This window comes from Doryrhamphus excisus, linkage group LG13 (genome assembly GCF_037039965.1).
Source record: "Doryrhamphus excisus strain RoL-2023G ecotype Guam linkage group LG13, RoL_Dexc_Guam_v1.1, whole genome shotgun sequence".
Lineage (NCBI taxonomy): Eukaryota > Metazoa > Chordata > Actinopteri > Syngnathiformes > Syngnathidae > Doryrhamphus > Doryrhamphus excisus.
In genome coordinates, this window is record NC_136369.1 from 10,561,800 (window position 1) to 10,577,558 (window position 15,759).

General features: G+C 41.7%; 1 protein-coding gene across 9 annotated transcripts in view; it reads right to left on the reverse strand.

The window, feature by feature from the left end:
* Positions 1 to 15,759, reverse strand: part of zfhx3b (zinc finger homeobox 3b) — a 331,153-nt gene that overhangs the window by 93,375 nt on the left and 222,019 nt on the right. Inside the window, exon 1 of one of the 9 annotated variants that reach the window (XM_058089534.2) lies at positions 11,285 to 12,083. The exons of the other annotated variants lie outside the window; for them this stretch is intronic. The gene's annotated coding sequence lies outside the window, so the exon portion shown is untranslated. Of the gene's footprint in view, positions 1 to 11,284; positions 12,084 to 15,759 lie in introns of those variants that run through there. 9 annotated transcript variants of the gene reach the window in all.

Genomic DNA, 15,759 nt, shown 5'->3' on the forward strand with positions numbered 1-15,759 from the left:
AGCTTCTGCCACACGACTAAAACTGAAACCCAGTAACCCAATTCTAATATGCATTTACAAACAATGAAACCAATTGTGATCTGTGTTGTGTAGCTGGGAGGTGTGTGTGTGTGTGTGTGTGTGTGTGTGTGTGTGTACAAAAGGAGATGAGGCTCTGGTGGCATACAACTCTCAACTGTGACAAATGGCACAGAGGTCAGAGTTAAAGCAGCTGGACATTGCAGCAGAACTTCAAAATACATCATTTCAAAAGAAGAATAAAACAATGAGAAATCTTTTCTCAAGGGGGAGAATGATACAAATCAGGCAAATGAGAGAGCCAGAGCGATGTATTAAGCAGTGTGATATTTTAAGCGCATGTTGATAAATTCTTAATATTCCTCCCCCCCCTCCTGGTCTGAATGTTGTGACAGCCTCAGTGGTGTGAAGCTATATTTGAGAAAGAGCAGCCCCCCCTGCCCCTCATCTACACAGACACATGCAAACACTGCTGCCCTTGTTCATTTGCCTTGATGAAATGACCACATGCCTTCTGTCATCCCAAAGTTGTGTGCTCACTGTAGCACCTGGTAGATATAAATCTACTAGACTGAGCTGTGTTTGGGAAGTGAGGCATTATGCATGACAGCGGCTGTCAAAGTTCATGTAGCTACAACCGCTGAGGAACAGACCCGAAACCGAGGTACAGACCCACCATGCCCTCTTATCTGCTGTATCCTCAGCTCTGCATGACACCACTGCCACATCTGGGCCCCAGCTGGGCGGCCTGCTGAGCACACGGCTCTGCACGACTGAAAATCGCCAGATATCACTTGAGCAAAGCGTTCAACAGTGCTCATCTTCCTGGGTAGACTAGAGTCCACATCCTCCAGGAAGGACTCGGCCTGGAGTTTGCTGCCATTTATTTTTGGCTTCCTTATCTGTGGGCTGCATTTCTAAGCGGTGTAGGTTAGGGAGGAGATAAAAGTCATCGAGTGTGTGTATTGTTTGAGTGCAACGTATGTATGTGTGTGGAATTTCAGTCATGCGAGTTCAGGGTCTGAGGGTCAAAACTTAGCCAAAACAACCAGCACATTCGCCCCCGAGGATAGGAACGCATCTCAAGTGCATGAGTCTGTTTTTGCATGGATTGTAAGGCAACCAATGTCTTAGGAACTTTTACACTATAAATAAAAAGACACACACCACTTATAAGTCCCCTTAATGGCCCCTGAGTCTTTAATTGTTCATTTTAATTCTATGCCTCCACCTTTATGTCGATAGATTGAGGAAGTTCCATTTCTCTCCTCAGTGCACTAAATAAAGTCCATCTATAAAACCATGCTTGGAGGACTGAAATGTCCAAAACATTGAGAGCCCTGACCTCAACCCCCGTCAAGCACCTCTGGGATGAAGTAAAACCGATATTGTGAGCCAAACTCAGTGACTTACAGTATGACCTCATGAATTTAACATCTTGTAGAAAGCCTTCCCAGAAGAATAGAAACTGTTATAACTAAAACGGGAAACATTAAATCTTGCATTTTATCTAAAAAGAGTACAAAAGGTAATAACGTGTAATAACATGTTCTCAAAATCCATAGCGAAGGAACAAAATGGCCAAGAGCATGAGCAAATATATTCTGGGAATTTTCGTTGTGGGGTCTCGCAGATGTTAATGATGATACCTCATGTCGGGACAGTTCAAGCAGATGTGTAAATTAGATGGCTGATAATGAGCTTCAGGATCAAGTCAATGACAGATGCATCTTGCAGGAAGGAAAAAAAAAAAAAACACGTAAAGAGTACCGCAGGATTACTTTTATGACACATAATATCAATTGATTCAGGCCTGTCTAAGCGGGGGCGGGGAGGCATGTGTCAAGGTCATAAAACTGCAACATATTGTGCATAAAACACAGATATATTTAGGTTATCTTTGCCAGAGGTCAATAAAATATGCTGATTCTACAAGGAAGATGAAGCCCTGATATTGTCTACTTTGCTTATACTCGCGCTACACTCATGCGGCAATATAACATTAGAATTTAGATCCAGATGACAAGGGCAACCACATTAAGAATTTGAAAAACATAGACAGCATGCGACCACACACAAATACTAGTGAATGACATTTGTGTAATCACCACTTACAGTACTACAAATGTTCCGACTAAAAAGACATGACAGTTTTCACATGATGCAAACCTTGGCACAGTGACAGTGGAATCGGTACCATGGCGGGAAAAGCACATTTAATGAGTTAATTAACGACGTTGTCTAATTGTGTCTTACAGTGAAACAGGACAAAGCTTGCAAAGCATGCAATATGAAGCTGTGTTGTTGTTAGTTGTCAGTGTCAGTGGATTATAACACAGTATTATGGTTACACACTACTTAAGTGCTCTGCCCCACATCGTATGTCAACACTTGCATGTATGCCCTCACATGCAAGGGTCATATATTGAGTCAGGGCTGCACAAAACATCAGGAAAAATATGGCCTCCCGGGCCAGGGCAAGTTGGCTCGGCTGTCCTGGTTCTACCCACTGACCAAGGGCGTTAAATAATTATTATTTGTATATACATATTTTTTGTCCTTATTACATGCATGAATGTACTGTCGGGTGAGCCAGCATGCCATGCTTTTGACTTGATGGATTATTTTCTGTGTTTCTGTTCATTCAAAGTCTGCCGTCAACTGTCCTTCAGGGACCTACCACAAACAAAGGTAGAAAAAAAAAACATTGGAGGTTTCTTTAAAGCAGACCACCACAATGAGAAGTCTAACAATAATGATGAATATGCTTTTTTTATTTTTTTTAACTGGGATTTATTTCAAATGGAAGCACATGGCCGTGAACCTGGTGCATTCATGCATGAGAGAGAAACGGTCCAAGAGAATCTCAATCTAAATTTTAAGCAATCAAATCTTGATACACAGAATCATGGAGCCCTATTGTGAAGGCTTCCTTTCAAACTAATGTCAGCCATAAGGTACCCAACGAGATACAATGCAGTTCTACACCCCTTTCAAATCACAACCATAATAATAAGCATATGCTTAAATGAATACCTGTCTGACAGAAGCAAAAACAGCCGTCCCTCGTCTATCATGGTTAGTTGGTTTCAGACCCAACTGTGATAAGTTAAGTAGGATTCGATACTAATTAATTTAATATTTTCGTAGATACAGCATAAAAAACCCATTTATGACTTTCCAAGTCATTGTTTTTATAATGTTTTCTTTTTTTAACACTGTTAAAGCCCTGCAGACATGAAATAAAACTCCCATAGTCACCATTACACTGTTATTATTCTTTGTTTACAACACAAAATAATAGAAGTGTAAAGGCTATGGGGATCACTGCAGTGACACAGAAGATAGCCGCTTCAAACACAGCATGCTACTGAGCTAACTAGTTAGAATCAATTTTTTTATTCTAAATTTAAGAAAGGGTTTCAAATGGATTGGGAAGGACAAAATAAGAAGCCAAAAATGTACCACTTCTACACGGAGCGGGAGGAGAACTTTTTTCACTCAATCATTCCGGACTTGTCATGGATGTCATGTTTGCAACATCACTGATGCCTAGTGACCGCAATACTGTATATAATTTGTCTTTCAATAATTTTTCACAAATAGTACTGAGTCAACCATGAAAAAGCGGCCATTTACGTCTTACTGAAGTGGTCATATGATTGTGAAGGTATCCTTAACTGAACAATTCTCACTCAAGTTGCAATGACAGAACAAAACCTGCTCAGAAACATTCGTGCACACCTATACTCACATTTGGAGATGAAATAACCACAAAAGCAAATGACTATGGCCAACTGTCTCACCCTGACAGTGCAAGTTGAGTGCCACTATAAATAACAAGTTGACAGGTTAAATGATCCCCAGTATGTGTTTGGTATGATGTATATGCATGTTGGAGTCTGCTAAAGTAACTGCCTCAAGACAGCTGTTCTGTATTTACCGTACATGTCAACCATCATCTCGCTCTGGGGAAGAAAAAAAAAATGTCAAAGAGAGAAAACACCATAAAAGCTCCTTTGAGCTAACCTGACAGGAGCTTCCCTGCCACCTCCTTTATATTGTCGCTGGTAGGACGCTACTGGATCTCTAACAGATGCCCCTGTATTTGACTTATGACAAGGGGGGGCATGGCGCTGTAAAATGAGAGGGTGACTAATTGGTTCAAATCCTGTAATTGGAGTGAATCTGTAGATGCCAGGTGCACCTTGAGGAACTTGGTCTGAGGTTTGCCCTGTGCCTGGCTAACAAGGCGTGTGTTGGGGCGGGTTGACCTGTGCAAAAGGGGCGGGCTGGATTAAATGTGGACGGAAAAACAACACTTTATTGCAGAAGGTCCCTTAACAATACAGCTTTGGTGTGGGGTGTGCCTTTGAACATGTAAAACAGAGAACGCAAACCTCACCCACCTGCACAAAACCACCTTAAATGTAAATAACACATGTTTGCAAACACCAGCATACACGGCCAACATTGGTGCAGCTGCACAACCTAAGCACAAATACAGCAGCTTTATCAACATTATGCTTTAAGGAAGATAATATTGCTGCATTTTAATGTCCACATTACAACATGTTTAATATTGTGGCTGTAGTTTTGACTGTGCAGGTGTACCTAATATTGTGGACAAACAAGCTTCAAGTCCACTGGCACATTAATCCACCGGCGGGTGTAAGAAATGCGCAGCTCAACATTTTCTCATGGTACACATGATGGGTCAATGTGATCAATATGTTCACGACCCACCTAGCCAATACTACACGATAGACAATCAATGTAAATGTGGCTGAGTGTTAATTGGTACAGAGTGAGAGGATGGTGGGTGAACATTTGGTGCATTTTTTTTGCAGAAGCATCAAAATAAAGGTTGTAAAAGGTCTAAATGAAAGTGTCTTCATGTTGTCGGTGTGCTTGTTTAATTGCTTGGCGAAAAAATGCATTTGCACAATGACAAAAAGTAGATGGTGTATGTGTGTTGTGGTTATGCAGCGAGTGGGTTATTCGTTGGAACATCTGTTTTTCCACCCATCACCACATGATTATCAGTAATTAGCACCTGCACTTGCATGAGTATGGTCTTGCATTATTTTTTTTCTGGGCAGGTATGTAAGGACCGTTAATAAAACAGCCAACATTCAGGATGGGTTAAAAAAGAACATTTTATGACTACCTTCTAATAATTGTTTATGCCATTTTTACAGGACGTTTTTCAAAAGCAGAAAAAAACTGAGCCACATGCATAACTCACATTCTTGCCATATAGAAGGGTATAGAATCATATACGTTGTTAAACTGAGCATGTAATTGTGTTCATCCAAGGTGGGCAATATCATAAGGATTGATTTAAGCAAACATATTTTCAATGATGAGGTTACATCCTGATAAATACCTTCAGGAGATCTATCTCAGCATTTATCCCTGGAAGAATACCAAGCCAAGGACATTACACACAAACAAACATAATCAACTTTTCATTGTATACTTAATTTCAAATATATCAAATATACCATATTAGGCTCACTACTGACACCAAAGACGACTAGAATATCCACTTCTACACTTCTAGCACAACACAATCTCATCAACATACTCTTCTTAAGGAAAGGAATCAAGGGCAAAAAAGGAGGGCGGATAATACAGTAAATTTGCATTGTTGAGTAGCAACATTGCAAAGTTGCTCATAGGCGAAATAGCTTGGATAGGATGCATGTTAAAAATAAAACTGCTGTACTCAAATATTTAGCCATACTTTTGTTTTGATGGAAATGTCGGGAAACAACAGCAAAAGAAATGAACAAATTAAACAAAGGCGGGTGACTGAAGAGACGGGAAAGCGAGTGGGGAATGTATCTCAGAATAAACTGTTTACCAAACCTGGTGTGCGTGCTTGTTGTTTTTTTTGTGTCTGCGATGAGAGGCTGCAGCTGAAAAAGATATGAAGAGCAAAGGGGGGGAAAAAAGTGGCAGGCAGATATTCTGTCAGTTAAGTGGAAGTGGTAACGGATGGGAGCGGAAACAGCCTTTGGTCTCATGGAGGCCCCTGTAATGCCAGCTTTTTTGTCCTGTTTTACAGGCCAGTTTTTTTTTTTTTTAACACTGCCTTTAATTGAACATTCTATATCGCCACTAAATCACTGCAATGTTGCATACAAACTATTACTCCCATTTGCTATAAATCTTGTAAGTGTTACCTAAAAGAGAGGCTATATGATGTAGATGGAGTATATTGTGTCTCCTACTCTTTTTTTCACATTGATCGATCCTTCTGACAGAATGGATACCAGTGAATTACAGGAAGGCCTAAAGTCAGGACACATTCAGTCCAAAAACAAGACCTCCCCCACAGATCCCTGGCATACCCCCAGCCTCTAAATTACCTAAGCTGACACCATTGGCCCATTTTTGTTCTGTACTCAGGCCACTGGCTGAGCAGGTCAAGACCTCCCCTGTTAGGGAGCAGGTCAAAGCCACATAACTCTTTACTTAAGGTGAGGGTCACTACGATGCTCTGTCTTGCCAGGGTCAACTAGGGGTTTCTGGCCACTGAGGTTCATGGCAATACAATAAAGTAATCAATCTGGGAACTGGGCCCTGGTCAATAATATATCCCAGGCTGCCGAGGGTCAACACCTGTTCCCTGGCCTCTCCTTGGACTGTCCTGTCCTCCTGAAGTGCTTGTGTCTTGAATTTCACTGTCACTGCCCTGAAAGAAGTGGAATCAAGCCCTGACATTGTGGCCAATTAAAGACAGCGGGATCACTTGAAAGTAATTTGAAGAGGAGGATTGTGTTATTGTTATGTTAATGACGATGGTCTAAACATACTGTAACCAGTCATAAACACAATTGCACCTGCACAGGATTCACCATTCCTCAACCTATTATTCCTTATTTTCCTCATATGCCTACCATGAATGGAAGACAGACAGAATGGTTGCTGGCTGCCAAGATGAGGCAGCAGTTAATTCTTGGCTGCCCTCCCTCCCTGCTTAAAAGACAGGTATTGAGTTTCTCGCAGCTCCAGCTGGCAGGATACAATAGATGTGAGCGCATAGCAGTGACATGCAGTCAGGTGATGCAGGTGAGGCTTTGTCATCATGAAAAATAAAAGAAATGTTAACATAAAATACATATTTAATATTTGTCCACTGATCTGTGTTATAAATATTTTTCGAACATGTTCTTAATTAGCGCAACCTTCGAGTAAATACAGGGCAAAAACCCAAGTGAGGCAGCAGTAAGCTAAGCCCCGCCTCTGAATGTGCCGTCCCTCACCGATTGGCTTGTGTGGCGTGTGCCCTCTTTCTGTTTCTCAGCATGTCACCAATATAATGTTTGCAGAAACATGTATTATACATCATGTACACATTTGATTGTACACACACCATTACTTTCTGCAGCCTGTGTAACGGTCTTAATGTAGTGTGTAGTTCTTCTTCCCGATCAGACATTAAACTGCAGAGAAAAGTCACTAAAGTGAGGCAAAGTCAGATGGTACTTTACAGCACCTGAACGGGGCATTCATGTTAATCTGACTGCAAAGCTAGTGTCCGTGATCCACCAGCCATGGAACTCAATATAGCACAGTTTTGAAGCTGAACTAAGCTCTCCTTTCTTTCCTTACAACCTAAACGGGCTGCCCAACACTTACTGTAAACTGCTGACACTTTTTCCACAAAAAAATATTTTTAACCAGACCTTGTTTCATTTGGTACTTTACTGGCTACACTTTGGGAAGAGGAGATCAGAACTGACTGCTGACACCCTGAACTTGAACTCAGGACAGGCGGTAGGTACACATTCACAAGTACACAAGTTACAAGTGCTGACAGCTGCTAGCAAGCCAGGCTAACCTGCTAACTGCATTTCAAAGTGATAGCTTAGCAACAATGCTAAACAAAAAGCTAAAACCAGTTTTGTAACTCTGTGTCGATAATCAAAAACGGCCATTCTGGCTGATTAATGGGGGAGAGTTGACATTAGATGGCACCTTGAAGAATCTAAACCTGGGTTCAACATTGGAAGTTATTTCAAGCCTTGAGAGAGGAGATGACAGTGATAAGAGTTCCGATCTGTTTCTCAGAGAGCCATGAAGTCATAAACCTTAAGGAGGATAACAGAGCACTGCATAAGGATACCAAGGCACTACGAGATGATATCAAGGTACTACAAGATGCTAATACTACCTTGCATGCCGCTGTTAAAGGGGACCTATTATGCTTTTTCCACTTTTCTGACCTATGTTAGAATGTTGTGTTCTCATGTTAAATGATGCAAAGTTTCAAATAATGAGGTTTGCACATTTGTAGGTAGACCCTGAAAGAAGTTTGGGTTGGCTCTGAATGCTCAGTTTCAGAATTTTTTTCCTTATAGGCTTGCCCGGTACAACCTTGTAGCTGTACAAGCTGATTGGGACCCATCACAGTGGAGTGGGCTTGTCCATAGGTGGCATAAATTATGTAAAACTGTAAAAAAAACAAAAAAAATTCCCAAAAATTGCCTCCAAAAGGAAAGAAGTGCAAACCAATTTGCGCCAAATGCAGACCACTAAGTTTTGCAAAGGTTTGCATGAGCACATAATGTCTTAAAAATATCAATATCAATGTCTTAAAAAAAAAGTCAAAAGTAGAAATTATGAATGCACTCTAAGCATGAGTTGACGCCGTTTGGTTAGTCAACATGTTTCTCTACAACTTTTTTTTTTCCCCCCACCCCTCCCGAAGCTCCCTCCTGACATGCCATGGTGTTATGCAGCTCAATCTGCATGCTATTTGCATACATCAGTTGTATTTTATTGATTGCTTCTCATTCTTTAAGATTCACGGAACATAATTAATGACAACCCCTCTGTTGCCACACCCGAGGGACAGCTAATTCCACGGCACACCAAGGGGATTTCAGCAGAGGGCACAAGTGGGCTTGTCACAGTGGGCACTGGGCCAGTATCAGTCCTGGTCTCTTCGCTCATGCCTCAGGCTGTCCTTGGTCTCAGCCAGCTCCCCTAACAAGGAGAGCTCTTCCTGAGCCACGTTAACTAAAAGGACAATTATCCCCAGAACAATGATGCTTTTCACAGGGGCTGTGTTGTGTCATTAATGCAATGGATCTGGTTACAGCAACCAGCTTGGCCTAATTAAGGTCTGCTATCTGTGGACTCTCATTGTTTTTTGCAAAACAAAGACAACCATTTTTCCGAAGGGTGGTGTTGCGCTTTCACTTGCTAATTTGCCAATGCATTTTCACATGACACATTAACATATGTCATTCACCATTTTTCACATTTGCTCTTGCTATTTTAAATGGCAATGTTGTGTCTGACCATCTAAACTCTTCTCATTTTAGTTGTTATCTTAAAGTTACACTTTCTGAACAAAAGTATTGAGTCACACCTTATAAATCAGTTCCCCGAGGTACAATGGTTTCGTGTCGCAATACTTCTATCCACAAAGGTATCCTGATTGCTATGCTTTCCAAAGACTCTTATTTACTTTTGACTTCTCAAGGTTGGGCTTTTAGTCACTAGTCACTCATCACTGACCACATGGTTAAAAAAAAACTGAATGAATCAAGGAGCAGCCAGTGTGTGAATGTGTGCGCCTGTGCCAAGGGAGAGAGAATGTGCTCCAATGGCTACAGAATTCCTTCCACATCTGCGTGTCCTCAGAAGAGGGATGGTGCAGAAGGTTAAGATGAAACATAAAATCATCCAAAGCCATTAGACAGCTTTAATGATACATCATTTCTGCTGTCTCAGGACTCCGAGACAATAACAGGCAGCAGAGTAGCCAATCACATGGAACGTGGACTCATAAAAACACAGCCATCAAAGACCGTATATTCTCAGCTCCTAAGAGGTGTGCAGTTGTTCACTTGGGAGGGAAAAACATGTGCAAACAAAGACACACATGAGTGCATGGGATCTGGTTTGGCAAGTATATGTATACATAAATATATATATATATGTATGTCCTGACTTGCTGGGTATTGTGACTGTGATTAAAATGTCAACAAAGGATGGGTTCAGAGAAAGGGCGAGTAGGTGAGTATGAGGGTTGATCAACTGCTACCTTTTTCCAACTAAACAGCTTCTGAAAAACTATTCGTCACACAATCACAATATAAAAAAACATTGCAGTTAAAGTGTTTTAGGAATTGAAAAGGTAACTGACATGCAGGTTATCTTCTCTAAAGCTCAGTGAAACTATCAGCTGAATGTGAAACGTTTACCTCCTCCCTGTGGTGCCCACACTTGGGGTCACGGTGACCGCATCGTGACTGCTCTTTGCATCAACAGCAGCGCTGCCTCTTCCATTTAGCCTGCTTTTAGCCACTCAACAAGAAAAATGTACTGTTTTAAGTAATCCTTGTTTGTACTGACCATAATTGATTGGGTAATCCTGGTTTAACATGCACTAAAGCCAGTGCTTAAGAATCTATTAAGAGGGCTAGCGGCTTAAAGAGGTAGGATATATCTAACATTGACTGCTCAATCTCTGTTTTCATGTTTAGATATTAGAAAGCTCAATGTGGACTGCTCTCATCTGATCCAAAACAGGTCACGTCTTGGTCATGTGACCAAGTCTGCCTTTTATTGTGCCTGATGTTCAGTTTCAGTCTCCTTGTCTACTGGCACAGTGATACAGCATATCCATATGCCAAGAATTAACCCCCATCTGCAAATCTCTTGGAATTCTTCTATCAAGCTGTAGAAACATTCCTGGTGGTTTCTACCTGGAGCCGCAGACGCCCAAGTCTGTGTCAACTTGACATGACACACGCCACACTGCACACTCGTCACTGTGACAGCCCTGTCATAATCAACACAAATCTCTCAGCGTCAGCATGAACAGTGAAGGTATTATGTTGCTGGGCTGGGAGAGGAGGGGAAGGCAGACACACTAAGTAAGTACAGGTCAGTGTGCTGTCGTCTCAATGGCCCTGGGATCAGACTGCAAGTGTGAATGTGCACATAAGACATTCAGGCTTGGAACAGGCTAATTCCTGCTCCTCCGCCTCTTCCTCCTACCCGACCACTGCTGTGGGTTATGCATGATGTGGGAGTAGATGCTCGCTTTCTCTCTCACACACGGAAGACGAGAAGAAGAATAATCCCCACCAAGACCTTTACCCTAATGGGGCCCACTACTGTAATTACAAGGCACAGATTTCAGATCAGACACTTAAGTAGCCAGCTAAGAGTGTGCCGAAAACAAAAAGCTCTGTAATTATAGTCTGCCTCCACTGTCCCTCAGTGTAACTACAGTTACCTGTCATGGCGCTATTTTTTTTCAGGAGTCCGTTGCTTCCTGGATTCTCCCTAATCCATGGCTGAAAGCAGCGCTGCCAGTGCGCCTGCCCGTGCAGGATACACATTTCAACTTGCTGGGGCGAGTGACGACATGGCACACAAAGATAGAGGAAACCTGAGTCCTTGCAAGCACATGAATGCATTTTTTTTTTACAAGAGTAGGGAGGATAAGAAGGAGGGGGTTGCTCAGTTTGTCCCAGACAAAAGATCTATTGTGCAGTGAAACTTTATATCCATATTAGAAATTCGACACAAGCGGCCACCAAAAGCTTCTTGTAACTGTGAACAAGATAATATTACCTATTCTTTTCTTCTGTCCTAAACAAAAAGCAAAGCTTTCAAGCCTACTTTTTTTCTGCAAGGCTCTGATTCATCATGATGGACTCTTTGTTTTTGTGCATGGTCATCCTATATCAGTGATAAGAAAGCTGTGGTCTCCAGGCAGTTTTGTGGACCATTAGGTAACACATTCCTTGGGCGGAGTAAAGAGTGACAGAGATTTGCACTCTTTCACTACCTTACTGTCAGCTCTCAGGTGATCCTAAAGGAATGTTGTGTCCATAACTCGACTGGCTCCCTCGCCCTCCTTCAGTTTGGAATGTATTCAAGCTTGTCTGAACTTTCCAAACAAGAGCAACTTGTTTTTTTTTTTTTTTAAAGCTCCTTTATATCAGAATAGTCCACCTTGGAACTGTGTTCCTTGCATTATCAGTGACCATTCAGAAAAAGGTTAATGGTGTATACTGACAGTGAGTCACAGAAAACAAACAGAATACACACCTCTCTTTGGAGCTGTTATCTGATATGCATGTTAATATCTGGCTTTTAAAACTGGATGTGTTTTATTTCTTTTTACCAAAAGCAGCCCTTGAAAACAACAACTTAATGTCCATAACTATGTGTCCTTTATCGTCAGCATTTAGACATGTAATTAAGACAAGACGATCGGGTAGTCGGAGGGGAATGCCAGACAGCTGGAAACTGGTAATGGCAACGTTAACAACATGTCATTATTTATTTTTTCAACAGACAACACTTTTGCACATGCGCACAAAATATTTGCAATATTTACAGACTAGATAAGAGCCCATTAAACCTGCTTTTCACCTGAAGGTGTCAGATTGTAAAAAGGAATTCACAAACATCCAGTCGGGATAGTAATGATTTAATCCTCTGCTGATCTTGTAAATTAACTTCCTTATAAATATATGAACAGTCCACAATTTTATGGTAGGTTTATGTAACAGAGAGGAACTAAATGTTTAAAAAAATCATGTCTAGGTTATAAAATCATTTATGTTTGATTGGTGGACATATGTATTTGATCTCAAAGCAACATGTGACTTAGTACTGACTTAGTACACATCTCAGGGTTGTACACATCTCAGCAGGGACTCGTGGGATGGTGTTGTTGAGGTCAAATTCAGTATTTATCTGCTTTTTATCTGCATATTGGGTTGAGTTGATGCCAAGGAGCTGAATTTTGGTCTCACCCGACCACATCACATTCTCCCACGCCTTGTCGGCTACTTTATATCTGTAGTCCATGGCCGTTCAAATAATGTGACAACAAAGAAAACACCAAACCATCACACATTAAAACTATGTGACAGAGACAGTACATGGACAATATAATGAAACTAAAAAACACAATAACGACATACAATATTTAAAAAAAAGTATTATAGTAAAACGAATGGTCACAGATCTGGTTCCTCTGCCTTTGTTTGAGATGGGTTTTAGATTAATTGAAGGTAGTAGAGTCTCTTATAGCAACTGATGTTGTTTCAAATTTTTATACCTTTGACTGATAACACCTGTTGGATGACTGTTGTGCGTCTGTAAGATATTACACAGCCACAGCCACAGTCATTCAGGTGCTCAGGTGCAAAGCTCAGACAGGCCTGTACATGTGTCTCTGTGAGCAGGGGAACCTTCTGGGCACTGCAGGATCTCAGTTACAGAGACGTGTGTTACTGTAAGTTTTCTTGGTGACTGTGCTCCCAACTTCCTTGAGGTCATTAACCAGCTCCATCAACCATCCATCCATTTTCTAACGCTTATCCTCACGGGGGTTGCGGGCATGCTGGAGCCTATCCCAGCTGTCTTTGGGCAAGAGGCGGGGTACACCCTGGACTGGTCGCCAGCCAATCACAGGGCACATACAGACAAACAACCATTCACACTCACATTTATACCTATGCACATACCTAGCATGTTTTTGGAATGTGGGAGAAAACCGGAGTACCTGGAGAAAACCTACGCATGCACAGGGAGAACACAGAGATGCCCGAGAGGGGAATCTCACCTGGCTCTCGCCTATCTCAGAGCCATCCCCATGGAGGTAAAATCTTACATGAAATTCCCAAGCGAGGGCGATTGACAGGCCATCAAGCCGACTGCTGATGGTATTTGAGTCCATTGCACTTTCGATCAGGTCAATACTCCTGTTCCTGAGGTCACCTGACAGCTCTTTGGTCTTGCCCATGATGATGGACATGTCTGGGTGAGCACATCTTAGGAGTAGTTTCCTAAAGCGGCAGCAACAAATGTGTTCTTCTAGGCCACATAACCGTTCTGGAACCCGATATTAGAATGCATAAAACTATTTTAAATGCATAAAAATGAAAAATGAAAGGGATAAATGAACATTTAAGGTTACTTTTACCTTCATTGAAGACGTGACACGATGTGGCAGAGAGATCAACAGACACCACCTTCTATTTGGTTATTTATAGAATTCAAGCGTTTATTCTTTCTTTATCAAAATGTGGCACTTGCAACTTTCTCTAGCTCCATTATGTGTTAATGATGTGAGAAACAATATTAAATTCAAGGAATAACTAATGGAAAAACGGGAAGGTGGTGTCCATGTGGATCTGCCAGCCACATCCTGTCTTTGGGAACAGTTGCGTCAAGAATCATGTCTTCAATGAAGGTAACAGTAACTTTATATGTCAATTTGTCCCTTTCATTCATCATTTATATGCATCTTGAATGAATAACACTAATCAAGGTTCCACTGTATACACAAATATACAGTATATTAAGTGACATTTGAGTTGTATAAGGTCATTACAAGAAGTGGTACAATACTGCAAGCGTGATTCCGAAATGATAGCAAGCCTTGGAAAGACATCAACTCAATAAAAGGGCAGTAAGCCCTCGCCTTTATAATAAGAGACAACAAACATAGGCGTGGGGTGACTAATCTTGGTACTTTCCATTTTGGTTCTGGCTCAGTCTTTCTATCACAAAGACATTCAGTGAGTGTTTGGATAGCAGACAACTTCCATTTTTACAAGTTCTATTAATGTGGGCTTGAGGTGGATGATTCATGGTGAACAAGACCTGGAATTTGTCAGCCCAAATTCTTCCATGATACAGAGGTTAACTTTTTCCACTGAACTGGAGCTGGCTAACTGGCGCATATTAAGCTGATTTAAATGTTTATCGTACGCCGGTGAACTTAGTTCTATTATTATCATCATCCGCAAGCCAAGACAATGAAATATAACAGTGCAGGTTTGAGTAGAGAACAAACTGCTTGTGTGATTTGTGTGTCTCAGAGGTCCTGCATGTGGAACTAGTAAACGACATGCAGTTGAATGATGAAACAGGGGGCTAATATGAGGGAGTGGACGTTACTGCCACCAAATCCAATCCAAGTTGGATCTGTCAAAATGAGAGCTATTCTGTCTGTCCGGGATTTGTTTGGGCTGCTTCGCTTTGATATTGTCACAGTTGAGCTGAAGGAAGTGGCGTTGGTGTGGTCATCTTAAAAGCCTTTAGAGAGCAAAGAGGGCTCTAAGTTAGTTTTAATAGGCACATTATTTCTCCCCCTAACACCCGCACAGGCTCGACTCAGAGCCAGTGGCTGTTTGAAGTTGCTAACAGCTGTAGTGTTCCAGCCTTTATTTAGAGGTCAGGACACTGACTTCACTTAAAAGCAGAGTGGGACTGAAGGAGAGAAAGAGAGAGGGAAAAAAGAAGACAAAGCAGTGGGTGGAGAAATAAAGAGGGAGAGCAAGGGAGAGGTGAAGGAATGAGTTAAAAAAAGAGTTACTAGCGCAGCAAGGGATTAGCGGAGGGAGAGGTTAAAAGTTTGTAGTGTTGCATCTGGCCTCCTGCCTGCTCTGTTGTTTATTGCCGCGGGCCTGAAGATCTTCTGCCAACATTAACCACACCTGAACCACTAGACAACACACACACAGGGACAAAACAGGAAGAAGCATATGCAGCGCCTCCACTTCCCTCCAATGCTTTGGGAAAACATAGAAAGCTTGTCAATGGTTTGTGTACAAATCTGTGTGCAAACTACAACTCATGACTTCTCATTTAGCAATCCTCTGTCATGTAGCAGTTTGATGATGCAGACCCAAAGACTGAGTCCACACCACCACTGAGCCAGATCTCCCTCACACCTGCACCTAG